The following is a 15618-nucleotide window of genomic DNA, read 5'->3' as shown; positions in this document are numbered from 1 at the left end:
CTTTGGAAGACTCTGATGCGGAGGAGTCCATCCCTTCTGTATCCCCCCCTGAGGATTACTCATTTGGGGAAACTTTGCATACCTTAAGGGAACACTTCCACTGGGAAGGCCAAGATTATTCAGATTCCAAGAAAAGGCTTAGGGAATTTCTCTTGCTACCTCAACACAGGCCTCTGGCTATACCTCCTGTCTTGTACATCCTAGATGATGTTTACTCAGAGGCCTGCCTTAACCCGGACTCTCTACCTCCAGCTCCAGTTAAGCCTGACAGGTACTACAGGGTTCCTGACTCACACCAATTTCTATACAAAAGCCATGCTGCTGACCCAGAAACCATCTCACAAGGCCCCAAGGGAGTTAAGGCCTCCACTGCTAAAAATCCATTACCTTCCGAGAGAGACTCCAGATCCCTAGAAAGGTGGGGAAAAAAGGTATATACCTCGGCTACCTTAGCCATGAGGGCCTTAAACTGTCAGTTCCATATGCTAAAATACCAACAGTTTTTGCTATCACAATTGAAAATAAAATGTCACAACCTGAACAACCAGACTTGAAGGAGTTGCAGGATTTGATGCATAGTGCAGAACAAGTGGGTAAGCATACCTTACAATGTGGTTTTGATGCTCTAGAGGCCTCATGTAGAGCTGCTGTTACAGGTTCAGTCATACGTAGGCATGCCTGGCTCAAGGAACAAGCCTTGCCTGATCATGTTAATGCTAAATTACTGGACGCCCCTCTTCAAAAGGATGTACTATTTGGTGCTAATGCTGAGGAGGTATTAAGGAAAATGGAGGAAAAGGCTAAATCAATGCAAACTGTGAAAGATTTTCTACAGGTACAATCCCCACGTTTTAGTAGAAATTGGCCTTCCAAAAAACTGGTCCTTTCCTGCCACGGACAGACCCCAAAGAGGCAGATACAGGCACCGGAGGGGCAGAGGACAATCCCAAGGATCGTATAGAGGCAGACAATGGCAAGCTCCTACACAAAGAGGTGGTGAGGATAACTCGCAATCTTTCAGAAAGCAAACCCAATGACTTTCCCCTTTGCATGCCAAGCAAGTCTCAAATGGCAGCCCCCTTAGGAGGAAAGCTGGCATTATTTTCAAAAAATTGGCATATTGTCACAAAGGACAAGTGGATCCTGGACATTATAAACAGAGGCTACAAATTCCATTTTCACACCCTTCCAAAAATGAGAGGCATGCCAAACCTGCCACAGAATCAAAGGGCAGAGGCACAAAGGCAAATTACAGATCTCATAAACATGAAAGCTATTCAAGAGGTACCTACGCACGAACAAGGTCAAGGTTTTTACTCCAGGCTATTTCTGGTACCAAGGAAGGGAAAAGATTGGAGACCTATTTTGGACCTATCCATCCTAAACACATTTCTACTCGTACCAAAATTCAAGATGCTCACTCTACAGCAACTTCTTCCCATGCTGGGCAAGGAGTCTTGGCTGGTAACATTGGACCTCAAGGAGGCATACGTGCATGTCCCAATCAGACAAAATTGCAGAAGATACCTCAGATTTCTTGCAGGTTCAACCCATTATCAATTCTCTGCATTGCCCTTTGGCTTATCTACTGCGCCCAGAGTATTCACAAAATGCCTGGCATCAGTAATTGCCTACTGCAGACTTCAAGGGATACAAATATACCCCTATTTGGACGACTGCCTGATCCAAGCGGACAGCAAGTACATTCTTCTGAAACATCTGGCTTATGTAATAATGTTGTTGAACTCTCTGGGATACACAGTCAACAAGAAGAAATCAAGGCTAATACCCTCTCGGAAGATAATTTTCCTGGGTGCCAATTTGGACACAAACACCCAGATGGCCTACCTCATGCCAGAGAAGCAGGGGCAACTAATTCAATACTTCAGAGCACTAGCAAATTGCACCAGGCTGACTGCAAGGAAAATCCTGCAGGCTCTGGGATTCATGGCATCTTGCATCTTACTAATCCCATGTGCAAAGCTGCATATGAGGAAACTACAATGGTACCTGAAAAACATATGGTCTCAACACAGCCACAGTTTGGAAACAATAATACCACTAATTCCATGTCTGCAAATCTGCAAAAGGAATTTCTGTGGTGGGCTCAAGCATGTCAAACAAACACAGGTCTCCTATTCAGCAAGCCTCAAGCAAATCAAGTCATCACAACAGACGCCTCGGACTACGCCTGGGGGGTGCACATGACAGATCGGTGCATTCAGGGCAAATGGTCCCAAAAAGAAAGGCACCTTCACATCAATCAAAAGGAAATGCTAGCAGTAATAAATGCTATAATAGCTTTCAAGGACATTCTACAACCAGGTCATCTATTGATAAGAATGGACAACACCACAGTTATGTGGTACATAAACAAACAGGGAGGAACACATTCTTACCCCCTATGCAGACTGGCCATGTCACTTTGGAACATGGCCATGGACTTACAAATGGAACTACAAGCACAGTACTTGCCAGGCAAGGAAAACACGCTGGCAGACAACCTAAGCAGGAATATGACAGATCCACACGAGTGGAAATTGCATCCAAAAGTTTTTACAGAAATAATCCAAGAATGGGGAAGGCCAGACATAGATCTTTTTGCCTCCCACAAAAATCACCAATTGACAAAATTCTGCTCAAGGATTTTCCATCCAAAGGCCTGGAGAGTGGACGCTCTCTCTTTCAGTTGGACATCAATGACAGTTTATGCCTTTCCATCCCTTCCTCTGCTGCCCAAAGTCCTATTGAAAACCAGAGCAGACAGACCAAAGATGATTCTCATTGCTCCGGACTGGCCAAGGCAACACTGGTACCCACTCCTGAGGAGCCTGACGCATTCCCCACCATGGACCCTGCCTCTAATGCCTCTTCTTCTGACTCAGCACAGCTTCAAAACTCTTCACAGCCAGCTAAAAACACTCAATCTAGCCGCATGGAAGATTCCTTAGCATCACAACAGGCCCTACTCTCCAAGGAGGTGCAGGATGTCATTTTGGAGGCCAGAAGGCCATCAACTAGAAAAGCTTACTCCGCAAAATGGAAACGGTTTTGTGTCTGGAATTAGAAAAAGGGCCAGGATCCTGGAAAACTGAATTTACCTCAAATACTACAATATTTGGCTGAGCTGCTAAGCAGTGGACTTTCATTCTCCTCCATCAAAATCCATGCCTCAGCCATTTCTGCAGAATACAACACTGATCCACCTTTATTCTCTCACCCTCTTTTAAGACAGTTCCTCAGAGGGGCTAAGAATTTAAGACCTCCAAGGAAACAACCAATACCTGCTTGGGATCTTAATTTCATTCTGGAAAAATTGACCTTGCCTCCCTTTGAGCCAACGGCCTCATCAGATTTGCAATATTTGTCCTGGAAAACAGCTTTCCTTCTGGCTATCACCTCAGCTCGTAGAGTTTCAGAACTACAGGCTCTCATGGCTGTCCAGCCTTTTATCATCTTCCATCAGGACAGAGTTTCCTTACGAACCAACCTGTCCTTTATGCCTAAAGTGGTATCCAGGGTAGCTTTAAATCAGGCCATACATTTACCTACTTTTTATCCTAATCCTCAAAACAAAGGGGAGCGATTGCTACATTCCTTGGACATCCACAGACAACTGTGTTATTATTTGGACAGAACAAAGCCTTTCAGGAAATCAGAACAGCTCTTTGTGTCCTATGCTGTAGGAGCTCAAGGAAAGCCAATTTCCAAACAGACAATCTCAAAATGGATAGCCCACTGCATACACTTTTGCTATTCCTTTCATGGCAAAACTGTACCTACAGGCATTAGAACTCATTCCACCAGGGCCACAGCCACCTCTGCAGCTTTCCTCAGAGGAGTTCCTACCAAGGATATTTTGGAAGCAGACACTTGGAGTTCTGTGCATACCTTTTCCAAGCACTACAACCTACCATTATACTCCAAATCCAGAGCAGGCTTTGCCACTGCAGTCTTGCAGGGCATTTTGGCTCCTTCTAGTTCCTCCTAGTGCCTACCACCCCTTTCTTAGCTTTGGGATTCTACCCATCTGTTATGACTGCAGCTGTATGCATGATGAACATAGTACAGTTTTGTACCTACCATAAATGTAGATGTTCGAGTGCTAATACAGCTGCAGTCCAGGTTTCCCTCCCTCCTTCCCCTCTTGGGACAGGCCTATAGGCTAACACATCCTCATACAACCTGATTGGGGTATTCATTTATGATGTATTTGCTTGCAACTACTGTATTTTGATTATATTGCACTGCATTATTACACAAATTTATGTATTGCCTTCCTTCTGGGGGCACCTGACATCTGGGGCAAGAAAAACTGAAGAAAATGGCGTTGGCTGGTTCCTTTATACCCCTGTCACACTGACGTCAGGGAAGAAGCGACGACAACCGACGCCGGACCTAGACTTTGGAATTTGGCCGACCGAGGACCCGCTTGATGGCAGGAGAACCCATCTGTTATGACTGCAGCTGTATTAGCACTCGAACATCTACATTTATGGTAGGTACAAAACTGTACTTTTTCTCTTCAGCTTTTGTACTCCTCCCTTTAGTGAAGAATACTGCAACAATGATATGGAAATAAATAGTTCAGTTGTATAAATCTTAGCATAACAGTAGATCTTCACTGTTGCAGTATTCGCTCCCTCCCTCCTCCTCCTTCTCTTCTCTATTCCTTTTTTTTCCTTCTGGATACACATGTTCCTCCTCCTCTCCTTGGACTTTTCCTCCAGGGGCTTTTCATTTCTGAGGTATGTATGTCCATACATCACCTTTATGCCATATACTGTGAGCGTACAGCATATGTGTGATGTATGACATCCTTGAAAACTTAAGGCTTTGGTATACTGGCTGGATGTTGGCCTACCCTTGGCAGGGGTGAATCCCTTTAGTGAAGAATGTTACAACAGTGAAGAGAAGGTCCTCTACTATTATGGTAAGATTTTACACCAACTGTACTTTCTTCCTGAGTTTCTCCAGTCAAAGCCATGCATCTGCAAGGGAGTTTCTTAGGATTCTGGGGTACATGGCTATTTTTGTGCTTCCCCTGGCCAGGTTACACATAAGAAATATACACAGTTACCTCAGATCAGTCTGGACTCAGCAGCTACAACTTATGCTTTTGTGTCCCATTTCTGGGGTTTGTAAAAAAGAATATCCCTCCCAGTCTCTTGTCCATTCAGTCACTGTAGACTCTTCAGACTTGTGGGGAGCAGTTTTAAAAGTGGTAAAAGTGCAAGCTCTGTGGATAGAATGTAAATGTCAAGAGAGATGCTTGTGGTTATCAATGCTTCGAAGGCCTTGAATAATCTCTCCCCCCCCGGGCCTCTGCAGGTGCACACAGGCAACATCCACAATGATGTGGAACATAAATAGGGGTACCAGATCTTACTCTGTCTGCAGACTTGCTATGATAGCCTGGTAGATAGCAGCTGAACTCAGTTTGACTCTTCAGGCTTCATACATTATATCAGAGCAAAACTCTGGTCTGTCAGCTTGGCTGCACTCTGAAAACTCTGAATTGCCATACCAGTCTTGCATCAGATGAGATGCTGTCCACCAGTTCTACTACTCACATTCTGTGCAGCAATGCAGTCCCTGTGGTTCTACCTCTTTGAGCACACCATGAACCTCAGCACTTAATTTTGAAAGTTCCACATAAAGATTCCTTGTGTGTGCCCCTTCAGTGGACCCTTAAGGTTCAATAGGATCATTTGTCAGACTTCCTCCAACATTTCCTAGAAGAAATAGGACCATCTCTCATAGTGGACCTGAGATCAACCCCTCTCTAGGCAGACTCCTCCTAACCCCCATTCCACAGTCAGTAATGACCATGGATTTCACTGCCTTCATACTGGGGGAAGGCATTATTTGGAGCAAATGTTACAAGGCACTTTGTCATCTCAGGAGGCTAATCATTGTTTCTGAGATGAGGTCTGTCCTTATCACATTACATGTATTTCACAATTCTTGTGTCTTAAGGTCATAACAGCATGGGAATACATCTTTGCTTCTATCTGCCTTCTCACTGCCTCTCCCATCCATAGGCAAGTCAACTGTTTTAAGGATTGGCTGAAGTCACTTGTTTGCTGATACCCAAAAAGTGGTTTCTCAATCAGTCTGTAGCATGGACTCTGTTGTGACCTCTTCATGTCCCCAACCAACTTCAAATGTAGCAGCTTCTTTTCTGTTGATGTCGATGTCCTTTCAGGAGGACATCCTAGTGCTGTACTTGTCCCAAAGGAACCAATAGGACTGCTTTATCGTTGTCCGTTTTCCATTCATTTTTAAAGAAGGCCAAGTTTTACAAAGCAGTAGTCACCCTGATAGCCTCTTCTTGGTCCTGACATGTGGTTCCCTCTACGGTGGCCTCACCTCTTGGACAAGACTGTCCTGCTGAAGTCTTCCAAGAACCTCCTTTATCTCATGTCTGGTAAGCCTCAACTAGACTCTCACATCTGTCAAGTCTAACCACTTGTTTCTTCCAATTCCAATAAAGATCAGACACCCTTCATACTTGGACAAGGATGGTCCAGTGAAGACAAGGCACCATTCATACCTGGACAAAGATGGTCTAGATCATCACTTCTAACTAGAGATCAAGCACCAGGAAAACACAACAAAGCAAGTGGACTCAGTTGTCCTCTTGGATCATGGCTAGGGATCAGTGATGTAGCTAGAGTTTGTGCCGCTTGAGGCAGTCTGTGAGTTTGCCGCCAGACCAACGCCACACCCCCTTGTGCTGCCAGTCACCTTGCCCATTTCCAACCATCACCCACCCATTTTCCACCCATTTTGTGACATCATTGTGGTGTCACCTGATAGGGGATGCCCTCTTTTTCCATGGTGGGGTCTGGCTGTAGCCATGTAAAAGTAATGGTGCCAATGTCATCTGTTAAAAAAAAAACATTCTAGCAGGCCATGCTCCTGGCTGGCAGTTGCAGAAATTTCCAAGCTGTCTTCAGAAAGGGATGCAGGGGGTGGGGTAGGCAGCTGGCACTTCTCCAGTGCACTGCAGACTTCACATGTGCTTGCTGCGCCTAGTCTGTCTTTCATTTGCAAGGCAGTGACAGTCTCGGTGGGGAGCTCGAGAAAGTGGCAACTTCATTAGCATCGAGCTGTGTGGATCCCTCTCTCACATATACTATAAAGCACCCCACACCCTCTGCATACACCCACTCACATTATTGATTTTAGGGGTGGGAGGTGAGAGCAGCTTGGGGAGTCTCTCATTGAGAGACAGGAGGCCAGTAGCTGCAGCAAGCAGTGCAGTGACAAGTAATGGGTGAGAGGATCCCTCTTCCTTTCCAGGACTTCTTTAGCATAAGTGCCTTTAAGGAACAAGTGAACTGTGTACATTCTGGAAAGAGGCAAAGCACATTTTGCTCATCAGTGGGCTTCCCTTCCTGAATGCACACTAGAATCTAGCTTTAATGGGACCTTGCCTCCAAGCAAGAGAATTGGGTTCTGCAATGCCCAAAATCCCTTTAGCAGAGTTTTATTAAGCAAAGTCAAGCATACTGTTCCTCCTTTTGGAAATCATGAACTTCAACCATCCTCCACTGGGGAAGGTTTGCCACATAAGAAACACAACACTTACTGTGATGCAACGTACACCTTCCCAGAAGTTAGGCATGAACACAAACTTCAGAAAGGAATACAGCTATTAAAACTTCACAGAAACAGTGGCTGCCCCCATTGTCAAATTTCATCTTGTAAAACACCTTGGAGCCTGAGGAATGGTTGGCAATTTGATCAAGATGTTCTGTACAGCACACTAAAGTTTATTTAAAAGTGCTTCCCAGGGTGGACCGTCCATCTGCCCCCCCCCCCCCCCCAAGCTACACCACTGCTAGGTATCTGGATCCTTTTTACAGCCCATTTTCCTAATGTTCTCTCTGGTATAGAGTTTTGATTCAAGCGTTTGGACTTATATATAGGAAAAGCTAATTGTCGGACTAAACCAACTTCTTCTGCAAAACTAAGGTATCTTACATGGAAAACTTTTCTGAGTGCTGTAACATCTAGAATTATCTCAGAAATTCAAACATCATATTCAGTTCTCTTTCTCATCCCCACCCCCAGGGTCAGTGTGTCCCTGAGGATGAACCATTCCTTTATGCTGAAAGTGGCCACTGAGCTAGCATCAGTCATTTAACCTTCTTGTGTTTTATAAGTACTTCAGTCATGTGGAATATTTATTGCATAGTGTGGACATACAAGAGAACTTGGATTGTATTCAGGTAGAATAAAATGCACAAGGAAAGATATTCAGTTTTCATTTCAATTTCTAACTATAAAGTGTTATTAATGTGTCAGAAACAATCCTTTTCTATGTATCTTTCATACTGCACAAAATGTAATCAGATGCTATATTCATCAAATGCTTTATTCTTATTGGGCTGTTACTTCACAAGCATCCTTCAAAATGGTTCCATGGATGACATTTGTATAGTTGCCTTTTGGGCCTCACTGAATACTTTCAAGTCATTGCATGTTGGGTATGATCTCCAGTTAGAGATCTTCTTTCAGCGTTACAGTTTTGATATTCTTGAATGAAGAGCCACACAGGAGTCTAGCAATATCCTACAGGTGACAAAAATGAAACTCCTAACATCAGATACTAAAGTTATGTACTTAACTTTCTGTAGTAATGTACTTATAATGATAGATCTGCTTTGACAGTTTCATCTTCCATTCCCATCCTCCTCCTCACTACCAAAGTCTGATAGTGCCTTCCTGAGTAAGGGCAGCTTTGTCATTCTGAAGCCTTTTTTATGTTGCGCTCATCCTTTTTGGCCTTCACAGATTTGAGGAGAGATCTTTAGATGTTGAGCAATGAGTAATGTGCAGGACAAAAGTGGCTTGGGAGAATTTTAGGTGTCAGAGTAAGTCCCACCCATAGTTCTACAGATGACAGTGATGACATTTTCAATGCAGATCTCATTACAGCAAAGTACAGAAGTTTCATATCCCCCTCCTCCATATGAAAAGTCAGAATTGTGGTTGAATAAAAGGGAAACAGGAAGGCATGAAGCAACAGTGATGTTAATAGAGCCAGATGCTGGCAACGCTTCTTGTCCCAATTAAAGATGTGACAGTATTAACGTCAGAACAGCAGGTTCAGAAGATATAGCAAGAGAGCATCATAGGGCACTGAACTACAGGAATGAGTGACATTTTTGATATTAGTTGTGTAGTAGTGAAAGTCAAAGGTGGAGAAGCAGCCACAGGCTCACAGAGCTGATGGGTGACCTAACTGCTAAAGCATTTTTGGAGTAGGAGTTACAAATGGACATGCCTTCCAGAGAGAGAGAGAGAGTGCTGAGAGTAGGCCAGTGAGGAAAAGCCAGAGAAGTTCAAAGCTTGAAGCCTCAGTTTTTTGTCCTGCAGGACTAAAAACTATGACAGCAAGAGCCAGGTGAGAGAGCATTGTGATTCATTGGTGCTGCATCATAGGCAGAAAGTCAGTGATCAAATGGGGATATTTTGGGGGAATTCAAGCACACTGTCTTACATTATACACCTGTACAAATTCTGGATTACTTAGGATGGTCAGAGTTGAAGACTGAATTCTGTAGTAAACACAGAAGAGATAAAAGCATGATTGATTAACTAAAAATGGGGAGTGTATCATTGTCTAGATTGGAAAGAAGTATTCTAGAAGGGGAGATGTGAAATTTGAGGAAACATTGGTGTTTGGTGTTGTCAGTATTTGTGCCAGTGGGCTAGAAAGAAGTGTATGAAAAACAAGACTATTGAAGGTGATGCTGGAGTGTGGAAGAGAGGCACTAAAAGAATATCCAGAAGATAGGACATTGAGGAAAGGCACACCAAGAACTGAAGAGCAATTTGGGAAAGCTTTCGGATGCTATAGACAAAAGGAGGGAAGGCAGGATAATGTCTGTCTGGGAGGGTAAGCAACAGGTGAGAACCAGTATCGTTAATTTATGTGGACTGGAGAAGAACGAAAGGGAAATAAGGAAGAAAAGGGCATTTATCTTTTTGTTGTCATGAAGGTGACTTACTATTTTCTTGAATAAATACATTTTGTTCCAGAAAAGCCTTAATAGGAGCAGATGCTAGCAGTTTAACATTGACATTGTTTGGGGATAATGCAAAAACGATATTTGAAGGGATCCTGGTAATAGTAGATGATGTGTAGTTGAGTTCTGAAAGGCTTAAAATGTCATATTTGCCCGTGTTGTAAGGAGGAGAGATATTTTGGGAGGAGCACTTTGTATATTAAGGTTTAATTAGGTAAGGAAGGAAGGGAAGGAAAATGGTAGCTGTGTGGACAAGGAGCTGTGTGATTGGAAGTTTCTTTCTTAATGAAGGGTAGGAAAGGTATTTTTATGGCAAGAAGAAGGGGACAATAATGCCATCATAATCATTTCATTCTTTTCCATTTTCTACATGGGGTCGGGGTGTTGCTACCTGTCGCCCTCTCTCTCTACTCAGTGCCAGTCTCCTGCTTTCTTGGACACTCATGCCTGACCTTTACAGGTCTTCTCGTACACATTCCATCCACCTTTTTGCTGGATGCCTTCATTTCCTCTTGCCTTCTTCCTGTTTGCCCAAATCTGCACCAGATTGTATTTTGCTTTTCTGCACATGTGCCCAAACCACCGTAATCTGTTCCTTGACCTTTTCTGCAGTCAACGCTACTTTGGCTTCTGCTCTTTTGTCCTCATTTCTTCACCTGTCTCACAGTGTGAATCCTACCGCCCATGCTTCATCACCATCATCTGTAGCTTCCTCAATTGTTGTGCCTTTACTGCCAAGGTTTCTTTGCCATACAGTAGTACTTGTTCCACCACTGTTTGTATACCTTAATTTCAGCTTCTTTGTTGTTTTTCTGTCATGTACTACACTTGACACTCTGTGCCAGTTGACTACAGCCCCTCTGATTCTAGCTTTGACCTCCTCATTCAGATTTCCCCCTCGCCTTAACCACCACCCCCCAGATTTTTGAACCTGTTAATCTGTTCCGCTATTTTCCCTTCTATCTTAATTCAGTTTTTTTCTGATTTCCTTCATTTGTGCCATTACAACTGTCTTATCTGTACTTCATTTCATCCCAAGTGTCTTCCTTTTTGTATCCCATTTCTTCTGTCCTACTGAAGTTATTGCTCAGAGTATGCCTGTAATGTTGCATCTGCATACAGGAATTTTGTTGATCTGTCTCCTCCAACTTGTTTGCTAATGTAGTCCATCACCATTTTGAACAGCAATAGGCTCAGAGCTGAACCCTGATGTGCACCCACTCCCACTGGAAACCCCTCTGTGAGACTGAACACTGCTCATACTGTAGTCATTGGATCCTAGTACATAGCTTGCAGTAGTTCCACCAATGTTTCTGGGACTTCAAACCAAAGCAGGACTGCCCAAATCAGCTTTCTTGGGATCTTTTCATATGCTTTCTCCAAGTCTAGGCATGCCCAGCTGGACTCTTTCCTCATCTGTAGCTTCTTCTCAACTATCTGTCTTGCTGCAAACATCTGGTCAGTTGTGCTGCATCCTCATCTGAATCTTTAACTGCTCATCTCCCATATTACTTTCTACTTATCAATCACCCTCTCCAAAACTTTCATACAGTGTGGTAGGAGCTTGATACCTCTTTGTTGCTCACAGTTGTGGGTGCCCCTTTGTTCTTGAATACTGGCACTAGCATGCTTATTCTCCAGTCATCTGAGATATGCTTTTCTCTCCACACTTCTATGAGTACCCACAGGAGACATTTCTCCCCATCTCACCCAACATCTTTATCATATCTGCCGTGACCTCATCTGAGACTGCGGATTTCCCTGACTTCATTTTCCTTAGTGATGGTCTGTCATTCTGTGGTGGGCTCCTCTTCTTCTTTCATTGCAGAGCTGTGTCTGGGACAGTACAGCTTTTGTGGAGTTTTCTTCATTCAGAAGCAGCTGGAAGTACACCTTCCATCTACCACTGAAGTCCTGTGGACTGGTGACCAGGTAGTTAGTGGCATCCCTTATGAAGGGTGTCTGTCAATACCTTGATCTTTTTGTCTTTGCCTTGCAGCCTGATATAGTTTTTGTGTCATCTACTGAGTTACTTTCCATAAGTTTGGAAGTGTGTGTCTGATGCTTTGTTTTTTGCTATTGCAACTCCTTTCTTGGCTTCTTTGTTAGCCAGCCAGTATTCCTTCCTAGACTGGTCCATCATTATCTCCCATTTTTTCACTGTACTCCTTTCTTTTGATGACTTCCTGGACTTCTGTATTTCACCACCAGTTTTCTCTGCCACACATCTGTTCAGTAGTCATCACACATGCTATTTGGAGTTGCTGCCATTCTTCCTCAACTCTGCATATTTCTTCCTGTTCTTAAAACACAATAGTCTTACCTGACCACTGCTTGTATCTGATTGTGGCAAGCAGTAGTTTATGCTGTGAATTGACTGTTTCACTGGAGATGACTTTGCAATCGCTGATTCTATCCCATTGCCCTTACTAGGAGTAAGCCTACCTGAGTTGCATGTTGGCTGCTCTTTCTGAACCATATGTTTGCTACTATCAAACCATTTAGAAGACAGAATAACCTCTCCTTTATTCCTGTTGCTTCACCCATGTTGACCTAGGCAGTCCTCATACCCTGTGCTGTCTGTCCCGATAAGTGCATTTAGGTCACCCATTATCAACACCATTTCATGTACTGCTTTATCTAGTAGGGCTTATCAGGAGCCTGCTGTGGGCCATAGGCTGAGATTATGAATACTGTTTTATCATTAGCCTGGAATCTAATTGCCATGAGCCTCTCATTAATTTTGATGGCATCTCTCACTACCTTCTGAAGCCTCTTCCTCATCTCAACTTCTCACACCATTTTTAGCCTGGCAAATAAACCCCTCACACTGCTAGCATAGGTCCATGGTGTATGTCATATCCTCAAGCCACTTATCACTGGCAAATATAAATGGTCATTTGGAGACATTAGCCAACACAACCAGATAACCTAGAGTCATATTTTTATGCCATTAAGTGACTAGCCCTTCCACAGTCTGCAGTCTGTATCCATGTTCTCCTATCTTGAGGATACTGCATGTGATGCCCCAGCGCTGGCCCAATAATCAAGGAGCCTCAATCCTTACCACTGACAACAGTGGGGGATGTACACACTGGGAGGATGACAAGTACGCATACAATAAAGTGCAATTTTCCTTAAGAGCACACAGAGATCACAGTCAGTCTGGGGCTGGTTTCTCCCTCTTTCTCCAGATCCCCAGTAAGAATCCCCAGTGGCACAGCTATAGAGATGAAATCTCAGCTGAGTGGCCAAGCTAAGACCTCCGGCACCCTATCTGTCCAACCAGTGCTTTGTGTCTCTGCCCAAGTCACTCACACACACACACACACACACACACACACACACACACACACACACACACACACACACACACACATACACACACACCTGGGAAAGGCTGACACAGGTTTACTAGCTATGCTTCCTTCTGCCCAGAATATAAGGTAGTTTTCAATGCCACCAGCTAGCTCTTTATCAGCTACTTTAAGGCCCTTAGCAAAGGGTTTCCAATCTTACTGTGTAATGTTGCTATTAATCCAAATGGTAGCCTGACCAAGGGCCAGGTTATTAGGAGTGACTTTTGCAGTGTCACCAAATAGATATGCAAGTACTCTAAGAGTTTAAATATCTCTAAACAGACCAGCCACAATTGAAAAGTTTAAATATATTTAATAAGAAATAAAAAAGAACAAGAAAATACTCAATAAATCATCACAATAACTTCAGAGTTCAAAATCACAAGAAATATTTAAAACAATGTTGCAGGACAGTCTCAAATAAATACAGAAAATATCTAACCTAATCTTTACTATGTTCCTAACTGAATCTAAGAGAAATTACTGTGTTTTCCCAGCTGATGCTGTCAGGCCAAAGACAAATACAAAATGCCCCCTCTCTCTCTCTCTCTCTCAGGGAGTTCTTAAATTAATATCAAATATTACTGCAGGGGTAGCTGGCAAGGGTCTGTATTACATTGTCGAAAGCTGACAATATTGAATCTGATATTGTCGACACGACAGTAGTGAACACTTAGAATATCGAATGTGTAAATGGAAATCTCTGTAAGGGGAGATTTCCGTTTAGTTCAATGTAGTGTGGTCTCGGAGTTGGTATATTTAAGTAGCGGGGGGGTGTGGGGTGCAGAGGGGTTTGTCCCCCTGCCTACACCCTTTAGTTTTATTTTTTGTTTTTAAAAAAAATGTTAAGGATGATTCGATATTTTACTACTTCGATCAGTAGTGGTCAATGTTTACTGATTCAAAGTAGTAAAACTTCGATCATCTGATATAGACCCGCTGGCAGGATGACATCATTTTTTGTCACCTGACTTTAGTTCCCAAGCTAAACCCCCATTGTCAGAAACTGCTAGCATTTAGCATCTCCATGTGAAAACACATAGCCCTAAGATGTTTGCAGCTGATGGAAGACATAAAACAATAAAACACTTACAAACAATGCAGAAGACACCCTAGTTTAACGTCCTGTCTCCTTGCTGCACTGAAACTAACTTTTATAGCACAATCATAAAACAATTTCATTTCAACTATTTTCTTGAAATTTTGCAAGTTAACCCTGTGTGTTCTCGTTTCCACTATTAAAACATACATTTACACAGGTACAATAGTTTATATACTTTTCTGTTCTTTCCCAGTAGGATACACTGTGGACACATCCTTAAGCTCAGCAATTTATACACACACACACACACACACACACACACACACACACACACACACACACACACACACACACACACACACACACACACACACCTATATAAATCATATTAATATTCACAAATGACATACAATTATTTACAAAATTCTAGATAGCTGGGCTGGCAGTATTTTCTTTTGTGACACTGCACATCACAGTATAGGTCCAAAGCGGTTGGTCTGTACAACTTTTCCCCTGTACTGCACCGTCTAGAGTCTGTGCTACTGCCCACAGCTCCATTCTTGGGTGAATTTGAGATGGGAAACACTCAATCTGTTTTTACAGGTGGGAGAAACCCTGCAGAGACACAGGGAAAACATTTAAACTCCAAGCAGGCATTGATGGGAAATCAGGATCAAACCTTGTACCTTATGCATGGGAAGCAAAGCCCCTTAACTGTTACACCAACTGGTCTGACATCTGATATAAGAAGTGGAGGACAAAGATGGTTTGTTAAAAAAAATATATATACTGGAATTGAAGCTCAGCGCTCCTGCTCTCTTCTTCTGTTGAGATAAATTGAGGAGATGGTTACAAAACAAGGCTAGGGGATGCTGTATGGTGGTCTTCATTGTATTGAGGGAAGTGTAGAGAAATGAACAGGAAAAATGAATCACTTCATGTGAGAATAAGTGTGAGCCATTTAGTGGAAAGGAGGAGAGAACTCCTTGGGGTGTGGTTGGAACATTGCTGCCGTGATTAAGCTTATACCCTCAATGTGTAGTGCTCCCTTATAATATAGGAATGATGGAAAGTTTGCTGCATGTAGCTTTCAGATAGTGAGCCCTAACCCTAGAGGTGAACCCAAAGAGGAAGAGGGGCAGAGGATTGCTGAGGGTGGTGGTGAAGAGTGATT

This window comes from Protopterus annectens, chromosome 10.part0 (assembly GCF_019279795.1).
Source record: "Protopterus annectens isolate FY-2018-M chromosome 10.part0, PAN1.0, whole genome shotgun sequence".
NCBI lineage: Eukaryota > Metazoa > Chordata > Ceratodontiformes > Protopteridae > Protopterus > Protopterus annectens.
Note: the sequence above shows the minus strand (reverse complement) of the source record.